Source organism: Leuciscus leuciscus (assembly GCF_965113295.1).
Source record: "Leuciscus leuciscus genome assembly, chromosome: 14".
Taxonomy (NCBI): domain Eukaryota; kingdom Metazoa; phylum Chordata; class Actinopteri; order Cypriniformes; family Leuciscidae; genus Leuciscus; species Leuciscus leuciscus.
This window is the reverse complement of record NC_138738.1, coordinates 9,111,922-9,135,154: the sequence shown is the minus strand read 5'-3', so window position 1 is coordinate 9,135,154 and position 23,233 is coordinate 9,111,922. Positions and strand designations below refer to the sequence as shown.

The window sequence follows — 23,233 nt, the reverse complement described above, 5'->3', positions numbered from 1 at the left end:
TTACATGTGTGAGCACATATAAGTGTAACGAGCAGGAGGCAAAGATCAATGTCTGATCCAGATCAGTCTGTTAAGTCTTAACACAAGATTACGCCCAGTGCGCCTGCTGCGGTGAAAGAGAGCGCAGATCTAAATCACCCCAGAGACATGAAACAGGAAATGTGTGGACACTAATGATTCTAGTTATGCAGGCCAAATGGTCAGTCACGTGAGAAACAGACAAAAAAAAATCCTTCACACTGAAGCTTCATTTTTATATTTAGGGATTTAAAAAAAAATATTATGTAAACGCAATAGTTATAGCAAGGGACGCATGCATATAGTAATTTTGGATACTATAAAGTGATAATTAAAGATATCTTGAAGCCGATAACCAATATGATGGTTGATATTTGATCTCAAAAAAAAAAAAAAAAAAAATCTTGTTAAAAGTATGTATGTGCTTAAAAAAAAAAAAAAAAAAAGATATTTATATATGAGGCTCTAAGTAATCAAATAGAATAATATAAAACAAAATTAATACACTGATTACAATGGTCAAATTTATCTGCCTATACCCACACTTGCTTTTATATCATGCATTCCTGCAAAGAGCTGCAATGTGAAAGAACAAGTGAGGTAATCCTTCTATCTGTGTAATGCCCAGTAGATAGCTTTTGAAAATGATACTTTAATACTGTACTTATCAGCATCTTACAATGCTACTTATCCATTCTCCTTTCCCTAATTCCCCATGTGTCCAATTAACAAATTAACCGCTTTGCACCTTGATCTCTGATCAGGTCTTGAGTGCAGTTGGTGCTATGACCTCTGCAATTACAGTAATCCCCCTTTACACCCATACTACAGCCGCTTCCCATCCGGCAGTGCAGGGGGAACGTCAGGTGTGCTCCAGCAGATTAGCGCTAATCTGCTTTCTAATGAAAGCTGGGGTATACAGCAGGGGTGGACCACGGGCCTCATACCGCCTTTGAAGTCAGATCAGTGGGGTGGAATAAAAGGCATTCCCACTGATGGAGGAGATCCAGGGGGGCAGGAGCCTGACTCTAGACCTGACTCAAGGGCTGATAAGGCATGTCTGGGATTAGCAGATCCTTTTGCACCCCCTGCAACTCTTAATTTCGCCGTCTCAGTTTGCCCGTCTCCCTCTACCTCGGCTTTTAATTGAATTAATGTTAGAACATCTCAAGATCTTTGATGTGCCCATAAAGGAATTTCTGAATGAAGATTTTTTTTCTTGGATGACATCCAACTTCTTTTATAAAGGTCAGCGAGAAAAAGAAAGGCTAAAGTAGAGAGAGAACATATAAGGAGGAGGGGAATATCAAAAAGCCTAAACAGAGCCCAGAGCTAGCACAGAATGAAGGTCATAATAGTACAAAAACAGAAGGAAACTCAAGACTCTACAGAGACCACCGTAATAGAACAGACCCCATAACCAGAAGTATATCACTGGAAATGTAAATTGTAACACTAGCACACCATCTTAAATAACCTTAAACAATCCACCAGGGATTCCAAAGAAAACTCGGAAAAAATTCCGTCCCGTTCTCGTTCCCTGCAAAGCGTACTTGTCTTGGACGCAGCGCACACACAGGCAGATTTGTGCTGCGTTAATGCACAAATGACTGCATTGCCCATATGCCTCGACCATTCGGTCTGCAGAAGAGGTCAAGCATCATATCCGCCACCTAAAAAAGTAATCTCATTCACCTTCATGCGTGTCTAAAATTAAATTGCCCTTAGCTGTTTTGTGCCATTTTTACTTTCTCTTCTTCCTAAAAACACCCCAAACTTACCTACAACTCAAGCATTTTTAAGAAACTTTAAGATGCTTTTTCAATAAAATGACAGTTTATAGTAAATATTCAGTTTAAGGTTAATGTTAGGTTAATATTAAAAGGTTAAAGGTTAAATTAAGGTTTACATTTATGCATTTGGCAGACGCTTTTATCCAAAGCGACTTACATTGCATTATCCTATACATTTATACATAGGTATGTGCAATCCCCTGGGATCGAACCCACAACCTTGCGTTGTAAACGCAATGCTCTTACCACTGAGCTACAGGAAAGGTTAATATTGTTTAAGGTTAATATTCAACAATATTATTGATCTGCCTGCATTGACACCATTATATGAGAACTGAACTGAGCTGGACGATGACATCACTGTTTTCTCCAGAGCGGCTGTATAGATGAATGAACTAAATTAATCACTTTTTTACAACAGAAATGAATCATCACTGAACTTAATGACAGTGGGCAATGACACTTTTCTTCTAGATCTGCTGTATAGCCGAAACAAACTCTGTTGAATTATTATCACGGTAAAGCTGCTTTGAAACAATCTGTATTGTAAAAAGAGCTATATAAATAAAGGTGACTTGAGTTGGGCTGTCAAGCTCAAAAGAACACCATGAAAGCACAATAACGAAGTCTAAATTATACTACTAAAGTTGTTCTGAACAGATACAAATTTACATCACTGGTCACTCTGAAATCAGATTATTCATGCAACTCAGTATGCAGCTCTCAAATCAAATATTTCACGCGTTGTACTTATTGTTTGACATCATGACGTTTGGTCACAAGACAGCAAGAACTCACTCATTTGATGTTGTAGACATGTTTCTTTTATTTCTTTAAATTTATCCTTGAATTTGTTGTGAAAAAAAAATAGCATACAGGTTTGAAATGACACGAGGGTGAGTAAACAATGACAGAATTTTCATGTTAGGATGAACTGTCCCATTAACTTGAGATTCCAATGCCACAGTTCAGGGTTGATTCCTCAAACATGATAGAAGGACAGATAAAGCAAAATATAGGGAGATATTAGAGCTCAGCCAAAGACATCAAGAGCCTCCCCAATGTTCCACTCAACCAATGCTATCCTCGGTTTCTGTGTTTCTCGTTGCATTTACAATCTTCAATCCACACGCTCCTGTCCACAGTAAATTACCATCTTTGTACAGAAATAGAACAGGATGGATGCTAAGGACTCGTTCTTGGAAATCAGAAGTGCTGGTCTGAGCAGAGCTGGATTGAGGGCACAGTGGAAAAAACGTAAGGGAAACCAGCTGACTTAAGTTTCATGTCAATCAGAGAAGAAACTGTCCATGAACGCTGCCCAAGCCAGCAACAGTAAAAGAGTAAAAATATTACCTGACCTGAGGCATATACTTACTTCTAAAAGAACTACGGTTTTATTTCAAAGGATGACTGAAATAAACGTTTTATATGATATATGCAGGGATTCTATTTTTTTTATATACTGTATACATATTTTATTATTTTTAATCATCTTAAAATTGCAGTGCTCCATCTTAGAATTGGAGTTTGTTTGTCTTTGTCACTTAAAGGGTTAGTTTACCCAAAAATGAAAATTATTACATAATTTACCCCCCCTCAAGCCATCCTAGGTATATATGACTTTCTTCTTCAGCCAAACACAATCAGAGTTATGTTTAAAAATATCCTGGGTTCTTCCAAACTTTATAATGGGAGTGAATGAGAGATTTTGAAGCTCCAAAAAATGCATCCATCCATCATAAAAGTAATCCATACAGCTCCAGGGGGTTAATAATGGCATTCTGAAACTATAATCACTGGCTTCCGGTAATGGCTGTTGGCGAGTCTAGTTTCCGCGGAAGAGTGACCTCTGACCAGACGCATGACATAGGATGAGGAGTAGCATAAGCTTAAGAGTAAGCATCATTTTCATATTTGGGTGAACTAACCCTTTAAAGCAGACAGTAGATCTCAACCTTTTTGTCTTCATGTAATGGCCGCTGAAAATTCAGCTTTGCTGAATTTGCTGAAAAAAATCAGCTTTGAAATAATAATAAGTTGCACTTTGAAATATATTACAATAGAAAACAGTTATTTTGAATTGTAATAATATGTCACAATATTACTATATATACGTCCGACTATACTGGCCCATCACTACTGCACTACACTGACTACAAAAAAGAGAAAGAATGAGAAAAATGAGAAGTTCATATGAGCCAACCATGGCAGCAGATGGCTATGGACGGAGTGAGTTAACGTAATTATCTTCACTATGTGCACCAGTAGGCCTCTTATTCAATCTCTTCTCACTACATACAAATATAGTCTCACATCTTCTATCCTGCTGATTCCTCTTGTTTCGGCCTTTTGCCTGGAGCTTTGAAACTCTTCTGAAGCTTGCAGGCTCGTTTGTTCGCCCCATGAATTGTTATTTTCACCCTCAAGTTCTTTGAGTTCTCCTCTTAATAAACCCAACCCAATCCATCATAATTCTACACAAAGCTTCAGACACATCCTTCTGTTTGTCTCGACCCAGAGTACTGAAAGTTCAACACCACATCTAGAGAAGCATGCAAGCAGGAAGTCCACATGCAAGTCACTCATGCACTCTCCCATCAACCCCTGCTCTCTGAGAAAACAAGACCAGTTCCAAAAACTACTGCTCAGCTGCCACTAGTTATCTTACATCATTAGAGCTCTTGCTATTTTATTTTTTACCTATAATTCTCACTGTCACGGCCCAGACCAAACATTATAAACACAATTAAGTGAGGTGACCATCTGTTCTGTTTTTACTCTGTGAGGATGTTTATGCCAAACTGGCTGACTATGACTATTCACAGAACATTTAGTTAAACAAATAATCTAAAATGTCTCTAAATAATGTGGGGTGAAATGCTCTATTTGAGAAAACTCGCAAGGGTTGACTGCATTAAATTCTACAATTATAATATATATACATATACATATATGTTGGTACAATGGAACAAAAATGAAAAATCACAGCAATTAACAAAGCATTTATGGTCTGGAATAGACGCATTTTGGTTTGGAAAGAAAAATAAGTCCGGGCGAGGCGTGATAGTTTTGTGGCATTAAGACGTTGGTAAGCAGGAAAACATACTTTTCCAATCCAAGATTCAAATATTAAGTTCCAAGTGGCTCATTGATGTGGGTGATTTCATCAATAAAACAATACGAAAAAAGAAGAATTTAAATAAGTTAAGAAGTTGGCAGGATTTTAACCCTTTAGTTAGTAAACAACCCTCAACAAACTGCTAGTTGTAGCTAATTGCAAAACTAACTAAAACCAACTAATTAAGCAGAAAAATAGACAATGAAGTACAACTTTCCTGAAGCCTACAGTGACCTCACCAAGTAGGACACATTTCTGGATCAACATCTTTGTTGGTCCTGGAACAACCTTAATCAATTTAGAGTTTAGGGTTAGGTTTTATGGTTGGGGTTAGGGTTAAGGCTGAGGTTTGGGCTTCAACAACATTCTTATCAACCTATCATTTGGTATAAAGAGTAGTTATTGGTTATGGTTAGGACTATGTTTGTTTGACAGGAATATAGTTCCAGAACTAACAAAAGATGTTGATCCAGGAGCACATCCTACTTGGCAAAATCAACTTTCCTAAAATACAATTTAACACTATTGAAGAAAGCAAGATTGGATTTTCTGTTAAAATCAACATGAAATGAAACCCATTTTACTTCCACTGTGTAATGCATTTAAAAGAAAGATATTCAAAAAGAGAGAGAGAAAGAGAGAGAGAGGTTGATAGATCGATCGATAGATAGATAGACTATCTATAGATAAATTAATGAAGAATGGGACTTGATTTTATCCATTGGAAATTGAATTGAACAGTGCAAGGGATCTACACGATCGTTATAGGGTTTCAAATGTGGATAAAGATGAAAATGTTCTAAAATATATGTATATATGTGTATATATGTGTGTGTGTGTGTCTATCTATCTATCTATCTATCTATCTATCTATCTATCTATCTATCTATCTATCTATCTATCTATCTATCTATCTATCTATCTATCTATCTATAATAACCGATCACAGTAATGGACAGGAATGTGCATTAAAAAGTAAATATGGTTGATTTTTATTTCATGTTGACCAAAAAGTAACTGTGCACTATTTAATAACAAAGAGAAATTTTAGATCATTAAGTCTCTCTCAATCAATCAACACCTTGCTTTCTTTCTTCTGTCCAACTCCAGACAGCAGCACGGTGTGTTTTTTTAGTCCTCCCTGTTCTGAAGGCCTCTTATCTCTCTTGCTTCCCAGCCAAGCATGTCTTCCCAGGTAGCGTCTGGTTGAGATAACGTTAGCCAGGCCGCGAGCGCGTGTGCAGCTGCATGCGGAGGCGAGGGTCTCTGAGTCTGAGGTTAAGTGCTCAACATAATGCTCCCCGTGACCTGTTGCTCGCACACAACTAGTGCTTTCACTCTCTCCCTCTTTTGGCCCTAGAAACGCGAAGCGCACTTACCCTCTCAAAGCCATGACTAAAAGGCCTGCTCTCGTTCTTTTATTCCTCAAATCCTGACACATCGTTTTCACTGAGCCTGAGTATTCCCCTGACAAATTACCTCCAACGTATCACTTTGACAGCAATTACAAAAAAAAAAGAAAAACCCTGGGAGGTTGCTTTTTAACCGTCGATTAGGCAAACGAGATGGTCAACACAGGTTGAGGATCTATTATGGCTATGCCAGTGGTGGTTGGGAAAGATTACAAGTGGTTAAATGGCTCCTTTTTGCAAAAAGCAGAGGAACAGAGAGAAAAGATGGTATCAACTCACGTCCGCAAAGGGGCTTTGTTTGCCTGACAGCAGGATTACAAGATAGTGGAGAGGTGGGAGGGAAAGCTTAGCTCCCGATGTTTCAAAAGACATAACTGCTCAAGGGTTTGTCAAAACAACATAATCCAGGGTATACAGTATTACATATCTGCAGGGTGAATAAAGTGCAACAGAAACTCAATTGCTACTTACATGAAGGATTGCACACTTTATAGGTGAGAAGATTCAGATTTCAAGTCTTACCTGGGGAGAGAAAAACAAAAAGAGAGAGGAAAAAAGAGATTAATAAACAAATGGCAATGCATTACCACATTTTATATCATAGCACTATTGAATGCTTGATTCTGATTGGCTGACAAACTGTAAAAGTTCCAAGTCTATTAACCGCACAAATACGACATTACATCACTCTAAAACCACCTGTCCTCAATATAAGAATGCAATATTTCACTTAGATTAAAATGTATATTACAATAAGAAAAACAGATATATAAATACAAAGAAACACTACTACTACATTCTGGCAAATAGAAAAAGGTTTATTTAAAAAATATACCTATTTTCTTACATATATCAGTTCAACAAGGTCACATATACTCTAATGAGATTCACAGATTTTATTATTTTTATTTATTAAGTATAACTAATTATAGTTTCTGTCACAAGCATGAGTCAACACCAAAAAAAAAAAATGTCTTCTGCATTTAATACATGTCCAAATTATGAATATTTTGTCAACATCATAATAGTTTCTGATTATGTTGACCAATCGATAAATGGAGCTCTAAGTCAATTTTAAATCACCTTGTAGTCTCAAATCTAGCCTTCACTTAGGGGTGGGCGGTCTTCCCAAAATTTCCCATCACAATCTTATAACGAAACAATCACGATCCACGATCTGAATCACAATCTTCCCAATTTTATATCCAGACTGGAACAAGCCAATGGACTTAATCTATTTGAACAATTTAAAACACAGTATTGCAGTAAACAATCAGTTGCCAAAACAGTCATTAAACCCAGAGTTAAACTTTAAAACACAGCATAGTCTTCACTGTATGAGTTAAATATACATTGATTCTTATTAAAACTACTAAAGTTATTCAGTCAAGAGCAGTGACTGATTTTGTCTTTGTCTTTTGTTTAGGATTAATGATACAGACAGCAGCAGGTATTTCCATTAGGCTTTAAGACCTAATGCATGGATGTAATATAATGGCACACATCCGATTTCTTACCCAACTGTTTATTCACTTAAGACATAACAGACTGTCTTTATGTAAATACTCCAGCCCGTTCTCATCCCAAGGCGTCATATATTGACGCTTTTGACATTTCGTCTACATCGAACGCACATGGCACCCTTTAGCGTCAATATGAGACCCATAACCGAACAAAGCTCTGTGCGTCTCATAGGCTACGTTCACACTGCAGGGCTTAATGCTCAATTCCGATTTTTTGAAAAAATTCGATTTTTTTGCAAGGCCGTTCACATTTCCAATTAAATGCGACCTTTTGTGATCTCCTGTGTGAACGTGAAATGACCCAGAAGTGACCCGCATGCGCAGAAGAGTACTCAACGACGTCACTTATTCTTTGCGGAAGTAGCTAAACTTTTTTTTTTTTTTTTTTTTTATCCTTCTCACGGTCTCCAAATATACTTTAAATTCCTCCTTAAAAACCACTAATTTTGGAGGGATTTTGAAAAATTTACATTTGTGTATATAAAATTTCAAGTAGCTAAACTTTAACTGTGATTCTCTCTCTCTCTCTCACACACACACACGAGCGCGCGTAGCGACCGTTACACAAGAGCCAGACAGCAGCCGCTGACCTATCTAATATCAGATTCAGCACAAATAAGTTAACATAACGTATATATAATGGCCGTGGGCTTTTATTTATTTATTTATTTTTAATTAACGGGCTCGTCGAGGTCGACCCGTTCGGCAGATTTACCTCAGCTCGACGAATTATGCAGTCCGTTTTCAAACCGACGACTACTTCAACGCAGGATTATGACGTTTTTCGCGTATCAATGACGTGCGGGTCGGATAAATGCGACCTGGCCGTTCAGACTGAAGTCGCATTTGAAAAGATCGGATATGTATCGGATTTGGGACCACATACCCAAGTGGCCTGGGTCGCATTTGAAAAGATCGGATCTGTGTCGTCCAGACTGTCATGAAAAGATCAGATACAGGTCGCATAGGGGCAAAAAAATCGGAATTGGGTCGTTTCAGCCTGCAGTGTGAACGTAGCCATATTGACGCTAAAGGGTGCCATGTGCGTTCGATGTAGACCAAGGGGCAACATTCTGATCTGAAAAATTAAGCCTACCCGGAAGTGCGAAAAACTGCAATACATCGAAAATCCGCTAGGGGAAGGTCCCAAAAGGGAGCAAATGTCCATAGCCCCCATGTTAAAATGTCCGTTTTCACAGCATAAAATCATGTTTTTACAGGTTGGTCCCATGGACTTTTATTGGATTTTTCGATAGGTTCCGAGTGCCTGACAACGGCGAGGGTAGTGAATTTTTTTCTAACTCGTTAGTTTAGATAGTATTTAGATATAAAATGTATGACAATAAGGGCGTGGTTAACTTTGATTGACAGCTTGATTGACAGCTGAAAGGCAGAATGACAACATAAGAAGCGCCATTTTTTAATACAGTTGACATATAATACTACTGTTTCTGTATCATGAAATGTAGTTTTAAGAGTTTTTCAGGCGAGAATGTAGTTGTTTAAAGCTCAAATCTGTGGTTTATTTATAAAGATTTATGAAAATTGTATCCAGTTGTGAGATCCAGCGATGACCGGGCGCTCGGCGCGATGTACCCCGCCTGGAGCAGCCTTTCATCGGCTAGACGTTTTGAGGTTTGCCGCTGACTCTGGCGTCTCTGTAGTGGTTAAACATGAGATATAATTCGTCTTGTCTATATCTAACGGGCGATTTTTGGTCTCGTGGGCAATCGTTTTGGCTGAGGGGAAGTTTCATAACTTTATAAGCTATATTTAACTTGTACCGTTGTATGGTTAGACTAGATCGAGCGCATGACTTTTTATGTTTGACTGAATTGTTTGCTTTATTTGTATAGCTTATTGTAACTTTACCTTTTACTTATACTTTTATAATAGCTAATATTGATAAAACTGAAATTTAACAAAAAGAGACTGGGTTGAGTTTTGTCATTTTAAATTTGAATACAACGAAGATGATCTGTAATGTTGTTTACTGCAACATCTGTTGTTTAATACAAATGCACATATTGCCTGGACCATATAAAAATGTTTAATATTTTTATATTATATTTAAAACGAAAAGAGGCAGGTTTGTGTTTTATATTTCGTTTTGTTATAAATAGGCAAACGTTATGTGCAGTGAATATAATCAATACGAGTTGCCTGAACCACATTTGTGTGGCTATAATGTTTAAGATTTCTTTAAATGAAAACGAAAAGAGTTAGTATGGTGTTTTATAACATATTTCGTTGCCTAAAATATACACAGAGATAACCGGAGTAGCAGAGCGAGCTGAGTGACGCGCGCTGCGTCAGAAGGTGGGCGGGGTTAGGGTTTCCCAAGATTTTCCAAGATGGCGCCGCCCATACCCCCCATAAACGGCTTCAAACCCGTTCTTCAGAAAGTCTATGGGTGACGTCACAGACGCTTTGTCCATATTTTTTACAGTCTATGATGTAGACGAAATGTCAAAAGCGTCAGTATTATGACGCCCAAGGATGAGAATGCGTTGAAATACTCACCAAGACGGACATTTCAACATATTTTTTGTATAGTTAGCCACATAGTTTAGCCTCGCGCCTGAAACCAGTACACTTTGCATGAGGCACAATGATCATTTTATCACGTTTTAATGATCGTCGGAAGCTAAAATTGAAACTGAAACTAAAATTTGATTCATCGCACAGCCCTACAGCTTTTGAATTGTTTTTCAAATGCTTCACAACACATGAAAGACATGATAGAGACACATGATATAACTTGGCCAGTCAGCACAGCCATCTAGTTGGCAGTCATTGCTGTATTTTAACATTATTGCAAGTACATACAAATTTAAATCTCTACGATTCGCTTGAAAAGTAAATCGCGGACTTCTCCAAGATCGATCACGATATAAAATCGTCAGATCGCCCACCCCTATGAACGAATGGCAATATTTATGAAGAATTTGTTATAACCCTTAATTTAACTAAACTTAAGTATGTGCAATAATAATAGTTAATCTTGCCACCTTAGCAAACAGCACTAACAATGGCACTTTTCTCTTGATGAAGTTTGACTGTAAAGCATTACAGTGCTCCAGTATTTGGAGGGTCTGTTTTTATGCTGGTGTTAAATGCACGCTTGTTGGCAGTACAGCAGGGGGCTGGAAGAGTATGAAGGGCACAGTGTTTGCCTTATTTGGGGATGACTGGCTGTGTTTAATGAAGGACACTGGCCTTTACAGAGTTGGCCGAGGGAAACTTCACTGAAAGGCATGTGCATACATACAGAGGTTTTCAGGTTTTCTATTTGTCAATTGTAAATCTTACACTGAAATTCCTACCTTCTCTTTGCTTGCTCTCACAGCACAATATAAAATATACATGCTGTGAAAAATCTCAAAAGATCTTTTTAAAATGTCCCAACTATCTCTCAGGAGACATTTAGAGCAAACAGAGGCTTTGCTCAAGTATCCTGCAACTCAGACGTGAGAAAAAGACGCCATAACATTTCAGAGGAGATTTCAGACTGTGCTCAGATTGGTCAAGATAACGTCTGTAAAAGCCAGATATTTCAATTCATATATTTAATATACTGTATAAAAGACCAAATTATCGGATCTATGCTGTCTACATTTCATTTCTACCTCTATACTCTTACTTCATGTCAACAATTGCCTTAACTCTGCATATTTTTATTTCTCCTGAAGAATTTTAGAAGAAACATCTGAGGCAAATACGATACTTAGAAAAACAATGAGCATCATTGTTTTTTCAAGAGTCTCTTTAGTCTTGAAAGAGCAGCATCTGAGCCACAAAACTTTGCTCTGGGAATCAACACTGTTTAACAACACGCAATGTAGAATCTTATATTAATTTGCAGGTCTACTTTTAGCATTCCAGTGTACACACTCACACCGAGGCAGGTGACTGCACATGTAATGGAGTGTGTCAGCAGATGTCACATTAACAGCTAACTCTATGAGGACGATAAAAGCGCTGGAACACTCTTGGTTCGGGTCAATGCAGTGATTGCAGATTACTATTGAGCTTTTTGTTTAACAGACATTAGGTCAGCAGTACTCTCTTAAACCGTTGTGTCCTTTGTTAGTAAAATATAGTTTTTCCAAAGTCAAATAATGCACAAAGAGACTGTAGAGGATTTTTTCTTTTAAAGGTGAAGTGTTCAGTTGTGTTTTTTTTTTTTTTTTTTTTTCAAGTTTTCAAACACACTAACTATCCTGTCTTCCATTGTTTGGGAAAGGATACAATAGACGTATTTTAATATTAAAAGAAATTCATACTTCACGTTTAAGTAATGTTTTTCAAATGAGAAAGGGGGACAATTTCAAGGCTGTTGAATCAGAATAACAGGAAAAACAAAACCTGAGAATAGTAAATTAATAGTGTCCAGTAAATGTAATGTTTTGTGAAGCTCACATTTAAAAGCTACTGCCTATCTGGATATATGTCCTACTCACTCCTGACTACACACACACACACACACACACACACACACACACACACTGACTGATGTTATAACAACAGGGTTCGGTTTTAATCCCTGCCGTCATCTTCAAAGACAGATTAGGGGTCTCGTAATGAAGAGGCAGAGACAGAGAGAAAAAGAGATGGAGACTGAGACAAAGAAATGAGGTAGAGCTGTTCATGTTCTCTAGTTATACTATGACTGAACTGACTGAACTCTTCTGAACTATGACTGAACTGACTTTCAACACTATTCCACACGTGAAGAAATAGTTCACCTATGGTAGAAGTACAATAACTATAGTAAATGACTCCAAACTGGTGAAGTACTGAAAAATTGTATGTAGCCTAGTAATTAAATTTTATGTATGATTGCCCGATAATGGATAATTCTATTTCTGACTAAAATATAACTATAAAAATTTACAGCCACAAATGGATATACTGTATAATATAAAATAAGTAATAATTCTATTTAGTAATATAATTCTATTTTTAAATAGAAATTAGAAAACAGAATATATTATATTTAATAATATACTACTACTACTACTACTACTACTACTACTACTACTACTATTATATACTTTAAAAAAATTAAATCACTTTATAGGAACAGCACTAATAAAAGGCCAATATTCAATATAATATAATATAATATAATATAATATAATATAATATAATATAATATAATATAATATAATATAATATAATATAATATAATATAATATAATATATACACTTGATATGCAATAACATGCAACAAAAATCATTAGAAAACAGTAGACGTGCTGATATTTGGTAATTCAATATTTCACAATAATTCACATGCACGGTATTAATATCGTGGGCAATTTAAAATACTGTGAATAATTCTTTATTACGAACTATTTAGATTTTAAGTGCAAGAATAATAGCGGTTTATTTTCAAACTTAATTTTTTTTATACTTTAATATGGACTAAAACATTATAGTTCTTTATAGTTCTTTTGTTCTGTGAAACATTTGTTTACTTCATACATTTTTGTGTATTGTTTTATTGTATTTAAATGTTCAAAGTCTATTTGTTATAAGAAAAAAAAGTTATTAAACCAATTAGGAGTAATAAAACCAATTTTTTGTAACTCAATTTAATATCGTAATAATACAGTATACCGTGAAAAAATTATCGTAATGTGAAAATTTTATACTGTCACAGTTTGATACTGTAATGCATAAATATACTTTTTAAAATTTAGAATTTTCAACCCCATTACTCTTCTCAGACATTTCCCCCCTACTTTACTTATGCTGTTAATAACTCTCTGCACAGGTCCGGGAATACGAAAAGTTTTTGCCTCATTCTGCTAATTGTAAGCACATTACGCACTGTAACTGAGAGCAAAATAACCTTTAACTTGCTGTAATATTACACAAAGCAACATACCATAAGACTATAGAAATGTACAGAGTCACATAGTGAGCTGAGAGTGTAATGGAGACATGCACCGCTGGCGCGCCGTGTCTGTCCACGGGTTTAAATTTAGCCTGGATCAGTCTATCTCAGACGTTTGAAAGGAGTATTATCATCTCCACTGGACGAGACGCTACTGGACAAATTATACTTCAAACCTTGCCTTTGCAAAAGAGAAGAAATCCAGTTATTATGTCCAGACATGAAGTGAACATTTTGAATGGCAAAGAAAGTTTCAGCTAAATTTAAAAATTGTGTATAATCATGCCAAGATGCCTGCCAAGTGATAACGTCTTTCTACATGAGAAATCCACGTCAGTTTTAACAATAGTGTCTCCCAGCCTTTATGAGTTTTACATCAAAGTACACTCTCCGAAGTGTTTGTTTACTAGCCATTTCTCATTTCCTGCGGCACCGTCCCGTTGTCAGTGTGCCTCTATCTCTATCTTGTACATTATTATATAGATGAGATAAAGGCGAGTGAAGTAGCGACGCTGCCTCTTGCGTAAACATTTGGACGTGATTTTCCCCTCTTATCTAAGCTTTGCTGGTTGCTCTCTTTTCACTCTCTCTCATGGTCTCGCAGCATGTGAGCGTGTGTGTTTTGGAGCGCAGAGGGGGCCTGGCTCTAGCCTGGTCTTAACAGACTCAGTGGAGTCATTGCAGCTGTTTCGGGCCGGCCACAAAGGGGAGCATTTAATTGGTACTGAATGCAGGGACAGAGGCTTTCAATTTGGTCAGGGCTGTAGAGACACGCACTCTGCTTGCTGTGTGTGCGTGTTTTGTTTTGTTACGTTTGTCTTACCTTCTCATATAACACACTACAACCCCCCACAAAGCCTTGAGAGCCCCACACCCCCCACATACAGAAAGCTATAGCACAGTCATGCACAACAAAACAGCAACAGCTTCAACCGGTGCAGCGGTTAATAATTGTGCTGTATGCGTTAGGGATTGTAAAATGAGGGCTGTTAAAGTCAAACCAGACAGCTGCACATCCAATGACTGTTTCTGGTTTTCCATCCATTCAAAATATCTTTGTTTTGTCTGTTCTTTGGGATTGGGAATGTGGTCTGAAAATAGTTTTACAAGGTTTTGTTGTCTAATTATAAATGGACATAATAGTATAATCACTCAGTTAAATGGATAATGTGAGGTTATATTAATCCTACCTCCCCCGTGACATCTCTCTGTTTCAACCCAACTCTCGGAAAACAATGGAAAATTTTTCATGAGTATGACACAGAAAGTAAAACGCTGGTGTAATTTTATGATTCTGTAACGTCGTCAAACATCATATGGAGTTAATTTGAGGCTCTGCTGTAGGTAAGAGAAGAAGAGATACCCAGTGATGTGATAAAAGTATTTTTAGGAGCTTAGCGGCATGTTAGTAGCATACAAACATACACTAAACCTAGCCTAGAAGTCTCTCTCTCCTAATTCCCTTAACTGTGGGACTGTTAAACTGTCCTGATGAGCTCAGTCTGTTTTAATGGCCCCTCCTCTCAAGAAAGTAAGAAACACATACATACTTACACTTCCATAGTCCTTAGTGTCAATAAGGCACCCACAGTGTGAGACACTGACAGACAACTACAGACAGACCATTTTTTATGGCCCTGCAAACACAGAGGTGGTCATTTTTCCTAGCCAGAGGCTGAAAGGGGGCCACTGGTATGCAAACTGCTGTTTGCAATGCAATGCAATGCAAAAAAAAGAAAGGATTTGCTTAAACATTTTTACTAGTACAAATCAAGGATAAAGCATATAGGCTACCTGTACTGTACATACCTGTAGAAAGATATAATTTAACATCCCCTTTCATTTCAATGGAAGTTGTTGACAAAGAACTATTAAAACGAAACGGTTTGAAATATACCATTTTTGTTCACGGGAACCACATGACTTTTGACATGACATAAGTCATCTGATTCATAAAAAAAAAATATATAAGAAAAAAAAAAGGCACTGGCAAAGGATCAAATATATTATAATGGAATTATTACATTTATATAAAATATAAATATATAAATTAATTATATAAAACCATGATTTACTAATTAACATTAATATAATAAATATATTATACAATTATATTATAATTACATCATATTACAATACAATACAATACAATACAATATAATATAATACAATATAATATAATATAATATAATATAATATAATATAATATAATATAATATACAGAATATACAGAATATAACAGAATCTATCTTTAGTCAGCATAAAGCTAATTATGAATTATCCATCAATGGTGAAAGATGTTTTTTTATAACCAGATGGTGTAGTTACAGCAGCTACCATTAGGGGCTAATGGGGCCATGCTGGTTAGTAAACCCCCTTCTTTAAGCTAAAGACGCTTCTATGCTTGCATAAGTAACATCCAAACATTGCCTTCACAATGAGGAAAAATAAACTAGGAGAATGAAAATATTACAGTGTTTTTAAGTTATGGTGAATATTTGTGAACGAACTGTGTTTTCCTTTGGGTCCTGACTCTAAACAACGAAACGCATCAAGATAACTGCCAGCAGAGAACGAAGAAAGATCTCACGTCTCGACAGCTGATGTTCAAAAAACGAGAGCGTGAAACCGCAAAGCCTCCAGCTAACGTTTGTGCCACTTTATTTTCGAATTGCATCTGGAGATGTTTAAATGTTATTAAAATGTGTGCAGTGTGAGGACAGATCAGGTTACATCCACACACACACACACAAAAAAAACCTGGTGAGAGAGTAGAGGGGATGCTGTTTCTTTCAAGCGAATGAGAAAAACGGAGGTTGGTGAGGAGGAGACAGCGATGAAAAAGAGGAAAGGGAGAAAGAGAAAACGAGGGGTGAAGACTCTGACAGCAGTTCTCTGTGAGTGTCTCTGCATGGCCCGTGCCAAGAAAAACAAGGCCAGAGCAAGGTTGGGAATCTGATTTCAGCCGAGAGCTGCGGCAGGAAACGCTGTTCCTCCGGGGGGAGGGGTGCAGATCCACAGCCATGGAGCACTCCCAAAATCTTTTCTCCCCAAAACACCTCTGTTTCTTCCTCTCTCAAAAGCCTCTATGCATCTCCTTCAGTCCCATTTTGACCTCCAGGTCGGGACCAAAGTTTATCATCCGGTCTCTGTATCTTCTCAGACTTTCCAGGTTATTCTAGTGTTCAGGCCAAAAAAGCTTTGTCTGGGAGGTATCACATTTCACACTTGCGCTTGCTTACAGGGTGAAGGGCAATGAAAACCAGGTCCCACATGTCACAAGAAGGTTGTGTTGGTTAAATCTAGCATTGCTAGCAAAGGGCCACTATCTTCATATGGATCACATAACCAGCACGGTTGACTACAGAACGAAGGGTTAGAAATGATCAAGCTGCTCTGATGGATGCAAGAGAGCTAGATTCACACACTGGCAAAAGGAGCAATCTCAAAAGGATGTCCGCTTTTTGTGGTCTAAATGTGGACGTAATGATGCCAGATGTGGCCAATCAAGGCCGTGGACTGCTGCGGCACAGCATTCAGCTGCAAATACAGCTGTGCTGATCCTTCTTATTTCCCCCCAAACTCCTCCCTCCGCCTCTTCCATTCTTGCCTTCTCTTTTCAGGTCTGACCAAGCAGTCAGTTAACAAAATATCCAATTCGGACAACGGATTAGGCTAAAATGTGGCCATTAAGGTGACTTATGGGCACTCTGGATCTGCAGATTTGGTGGGGAGGGATCATGCTGATCCCTTTTGCAGACTACAGGGAAATAGAGCTATAAAACTAACCTGTCTCTGATTAGCACCATTCCAAAGCAGGACACAAGACCTAAAAACAGTGTGACATTGATGAGGTGAAGACAACATCTGTCCGAAAGGAAACGGATCAAATGTCCCCAAAAAGAATCCCGTTGACACTTGTAAATATCTCATCGCACAGCATATCATGGGCAATATGTATGTAGATTGAATGTCCAGCACATTTGGTCCACATGCAATATGTCCTTTGGCTGGTCTTTTGAGCTTTTAAAAGCTAAACCTTTATTTATATAGCGCTTTACACAATACAGATTGTTTCAAAGCAGCTTTACAGAGACCACCTAAATATTTTAATGAAAAACTTTTTGTCTCGCCTCTACGCTCTCAATAAAAATGTGCAATAATTGTACCTTTAGGGGTACAACAGCTTGTCACTGGAGTAATACCCTCAAAGGGACTTCTTTATACGTTATCTTATTTACTCCTAAGAGGTTCATGGTAGTACTTTAAGAGTACATTTTACTACTCTAGGGGTACAAATATGCACCTTGTAGGGGTAAATAAGGTACAAAGTTGTCCCTTTGAGGGGACTGCCACAATGACAAGCTGTTGTACCTATAAAGCTAAAATTCTTGCACCTTTTTTGACAGTGTAAGACAATGTCCTTAGCAGAAAACTCTCTTAACTCTCAGTCCGAGACATTTCTCACATTTTTTCCCATGACAGCAAACACGCTCACACAGGGCCGCACAAGAGTCTCTCTGTTCAGAGCCTCTGTAAGGAGCTAGGGTCTGCTAGGCTCCAGGCTAGCATGAATGTGGACATAAAAAAAAAAAAAGAAAAAAAAACATTCACAGACTTGGCCATAATTAAAACCCCATGTCACAAGCAGCAGGCTAGGGGTTTGCAACAGCCTGTTGCTGGTGAGGAACACATGTTGTAAACAAACACATTGAGCCATTGAGCTAGGGTCTGCTAACCACATAGAATGAAGCTAAGGGTTCAGAAAAGTGACAGATGCAACATGTGGACGCTCTGCTCTTCGCATTATACCATTGTTGAGCCTTTCCCAGAAGATTGCACTTTAGTAAACTTTCCGAAAACAGCTGTAAGCATTTGTGCAGATGCATTCCAACTCAATGCGATTGGATTTACTAGAACAACAGGATGGCGATTTTTTAGACATGTCAAAAGCACAGGCCCACCGAAGACATGCCAGAAACTGAGGTCGGCTAATAATAAAATCTGTTAATGAGCAGTCAGCAAGCTTCTCAGATGTTCACTATAGCATCAGCTATGCCAAAAGACTGAACCGTGTCATTGGTGGTTATCAGCATAACTCTACAAAGTAAGGCATGCATGTAGATAATATTACACAGCGTGCCAGTGTGCCCTCTTCAAACGTATTGGCTTTCTAGCGTTGGTGACTGGGAGAAGGTAGAGTAGCTTGTTTCCCATGACAAGACCTGAAGCCTAATAAATTACACATCTCAGAATCTTGATGTTAATGTGGATGAAATAGTGCACATGCCAGCTGGGGTTTCAAAGAACATGACGGCACTCAGAAATCTACTGTGAGGGATCACAGGTTAGATCGAACAAATATTGAGCTCTGTCTGAACATGAGAACTGAGCCTTGCAAGCTAGCCTTATATCCACACTTCAAAACATAGTAAATCTCTTTTTAGATTGAACAAAATATTAACGTGTGGGCTAAAAAGTAGTTCTAGTAGTTAATAGAAATTGCACATCTAAAACAGATACATTTTGTTTTAAAAGATAGGAACACTGCTTTTACGGGTTGACAATTCATGTCAAGGCTAGTATGTGGCAAATGAACTCTCTGTCATCCATTTACAATGGACGCTGCTGCAGTGGGGGGTTCGAATGTTTGAAATGCAGCAGCAACAAGAGAAAACGCAATGGAAGAAACGTCTATAAAACATTGACCTGTGGGCCCACCTTGTAACCTCAGTTCAAATGTCATCTCTATAAACATCCCAAGAACCTGACAGTCAAGAAATTAGGCCTTGTTCAGACAGGCAACAAACATATTTTTTTTCTCCCTTAAATCTGTTAAGTTTACATGTAGTCTGAACAGGGGGGAAACATGATGAAGGCCAATCCAACGTTCTTCCATCCAGGTTCACAGTGGTTAATATATTTAATCTACTAAAGTATTTAAATCAAAATAGATAGCATTTCAAACATCCATCCATCTATCTATCTTTCCACCTATACATGTATCTATCCATCCAGATACAGTCCAAGCCAGCATTCGTAGTAGGTCTTGACAAACTTTGTTTTTAGTAAAAAATTTGTCATGAATTTCATAGTATTTCAATTCATTTTAATTTGACTGAATTTAACTATTTTAATGGTATTCTGTTTCATTCTGAATGGTTCACAATTTCAGATTTGCATACTGCCCTCATGACCATGATCAAGTCTCACAAATGTGGAATGTGTGCTAGCAAAAGTGACTAAAAGTGACAAAAAATTGATCTGGCCACATGTAACTTGTATATTTTTTTTTAAAGAAAAAGAAAAGTCACCAGATTTCCCCTGCAGCTGTAAACTCAACAAATGAACTTTAAGTGTCCATGAATGTAGGTCAAGAAACAGAGCAACAATAACACAAAAGTGATTTCATGGATAATACGCAACACATCCTCTGACCTAAGTTAGGTTTAGATAGCATGTAATTCATATAAAAAAAGTTGCTGGGTGGAGTGGTCGGTCAGTTTCTAGGTGTTCAAGATGACTTGGCTTCAAACACAGAGGCCACCCACCAGAAAAAAGCTTAAAACTAGTCTGGAATAAATGATGTTAATGTACCTACAGCAAAGCCAAAAATAAGATCATCTGCTTCTCCTATTAAAAATGACTCGTCAAAGAGCTGTCTTAGCTCCAGCTGGACGTAAACTATTGCGGTCATAACTCAGGCCTTCCACTGAGCCTGGCAAAGTCAGACCACATGAGATGTCAACTCCGCAGATACGTAAATCAAAAGAGTAAAAATTGTAAATGAGAGAAAGAAAAAAAAAGTCTGAATATTTAATTTACATGTTATGTTTCCAGTCCATGCTGTGACTGCCGGCAACAGACGGAGCGGAGGCTGGTCTGCTAATGAAATTAAAGGCAGTAATCTGTGCGTGTGAAGTAGTCGATGCTTCATGTTCTTTTCCTCACACTGACGGCTGGGCTGTTCAGCAAGATTTATGGGTTCCTGATGGGGGGAATGGGTGAACTTTTGCGTGAATCTAAATCATGACTGTAACAGTAAGTTTCTAATTGGGAAAACAGAAATGGATGTTATTTTTCTTAACTGTGTACAGCTTTGTGGTCACTAATGTAGGCTGAAGGTCCCAAACATTATGCCAAATGCGGAGGAATTGTGCATTGGAGATGACTGTACTATTCTCATCTGGGCCATTAACAGATCCAAATAGCAGTGAGCTGTACTCTAACAGAATTTTTTTTTTTCACATTTTCTTCACATCTTGGTGTTGTCATCTAGCATATTTAATGGGATATCCCAAAATTCACAAATATTTGGACTGAAACTCTTTCTTTGTAATAAAGAGAAGTGAGAAGTGTATACTGTGTAGAAAATATTGTCTAAAACGCAAGACACAAGTAAACTCACAGACTCTTGCTTGTTAACTCTCAAAACCTCTAGGCCTACTTCAGGGCTGAACCAACATGGAAATCACACTTTTCCAGTTCAATAACTTTATGGTGTCTTACAGTCTTCTGTGTGACTTACAGCCACTTGCTTGGGTCCCACCTCCAGCACTAAGTGAGCAGCATGTGTTGGTAATTTGCAGGCAGTTGATGTTGATTAGTGCAGGCATGACATCTCTGGACCTCAGCTGTTATTGTGTACAAGGAGAGAAGCCCCTCTCAATTAGCTGCAGCATGTTAGCAAATCAGGGTTTACAAGACCTCTAGGAACACCTAAGCCTTTGGCGAGAATAAGGGGGGTAGAGAATTTTAATAAACTTGAAGAATCTGAAAGTCCATGATCTTCTGAAAAGAATCTGCTTTTACAACTAAAATAAATAAATATTACACACATATACATACATTACCATAGAATAACTATATTAGATTATATTTAATTATATGTAGAATTATTATACTTCACTAATATCTGAAATCATGAAGCTGAAATAGTGACTAATTTCTTCCCTCCCTTCCATATCCCCTGAAGGGAATGAGGTTTGATTCCTAAGAGAGATAGACAGCCTACATGAAAGCTCAGTTACCACTCCCACTGTTTAGATGTGATAACGTCACAAGAAGTCATTTGGAGCCGAGCCCCTCAGCTTTGTAAATGTAGGGTGATGCATAATCCTTAGTTTTTTGCTCTATTTGCATGGAGATAAGAGTCTGATTTAATAAACCGGACATGACATGCTGAGCGCATATGTGGAAGTTTTACGCTTGATGGCTCGAAACATTTCCGTTTGGTTTATTTTCCATCCAGCTGTTTGCGTGAGTGTGTGCTTGCAGCAAGGCTCATGAGAACCTGCATTTGTGGCAGAACATCAAACAGACTTGCTACGTCCCATTGGGGCCAGGCTTGTCTCTGAAGTGGACCCAGCCCCACTAGGCTTTCCCTTTCCCTCAAACCACTTCCTCTTTGGCTTGGAGAACCTCTGCCCAGTCTATAGGGACAAGACTCAATGACATCTCCATGCCTAATGCCCAAGACTTTCTTACATCAGTAACATTCAGCCTTTCTCTTTGTTCCTAGTCTTTGTGACCAGCTCACGGCTGGGATATGAGTAAGACTCAGGTCAGTGAGTTACCCCTTCATCCCCCCCACCTCCCTTCCTCCCTCCCTCCGTCACTGGCACTCAGACCTCTTCTGATAGACAGATAGCTTGAAGGTCATCCTCAGAGAACAGAGGCTAAGGGCAAGAATGCAAAGTATGACTCTTTTTTGAGCTGTCGGACAGAAAGGCTATCTGTGAATCAACACATGGCTGGTACAAGGGCCTATGTGTCTGACCTGTCATGCATCTGAGCTGCTGAAGACATCTGATGTGGTGTAGGGGGCCCACTATCTTCCACAGAGTTTTCAGTTAGGGACATGTGATGCGAGACTTATTTTCCACAATTTGGTCTGAGCCATTTATGCAAGCGAACTTTCGCAACCTTTATTCTAACCAAAGGCAACAAACAGTAATAAATCCAACAGAAGAAAAAAATGAATAAAATCTGCAATAAAGCCAGAAAGAGAGAGAAAGAGAGAGAGAGAGAGACAGAGAGAGAGAGAGAGAGAGAGATTTTTGTAAGGAAACATGTTGTGTTGCCTGACTATAAACAAGCTGTTTAGCAATCTTTTTTGACCAAAAATGTAAGTGGAGCTTACCCATGCAAAACAGCACAATTCTAGGGTGTTGACTTTGAGGGTGGAGGTTGTTCTGAGTGGATAGTTGCTACTTGCTAGGGTAAAAATACTATATTCATTACTCCATGCTTTCCATATGGAATACTCAAGGCACCAAATGACAATCTCATATTGGCTTTACCTTACAACAATTTAAAAACAAACCCTTGTTAGGCTATATGAGAAGCACAGCTGTGAGGGGAAATGTTAGCAGTGTGCCAGCTGTCCCTATGCCAAAGTAATGGGGAAAAAACAGCAAACCACCATTTTCCTTTGTAGGAGATAAATTAGTTATACAAAC

General features: G+C 38.0%; 1 protein-coding gene across 2 annotated transcripts in view; it reads right to left on the bottom strand.

Moving 5' to 3' along the window:
• Positions 1-23,233, bottom strand: part of pdzrn3b (PDZ domain containing RING finger 3b) — a 95,789-nt gene that overhangs the window by 42,543 nt on the left and 30,013 nt on the right. Inside the window, exon 2 of one of the 2 annotated variants that reach the window (XM_082190165.1) lies at positions 6,816-6,866. The exons of the other annotated variant lie outside the window; for it this stretch is intronic. The gene's annotated coding sequence lies outside the window, so the exon portion shown is untranslated. The remainder of the gene's footprint in view (positions 1-6,815; positions 6,867-23,233) is intronic. 2 annotated transcript variants of the gene reach the window in all.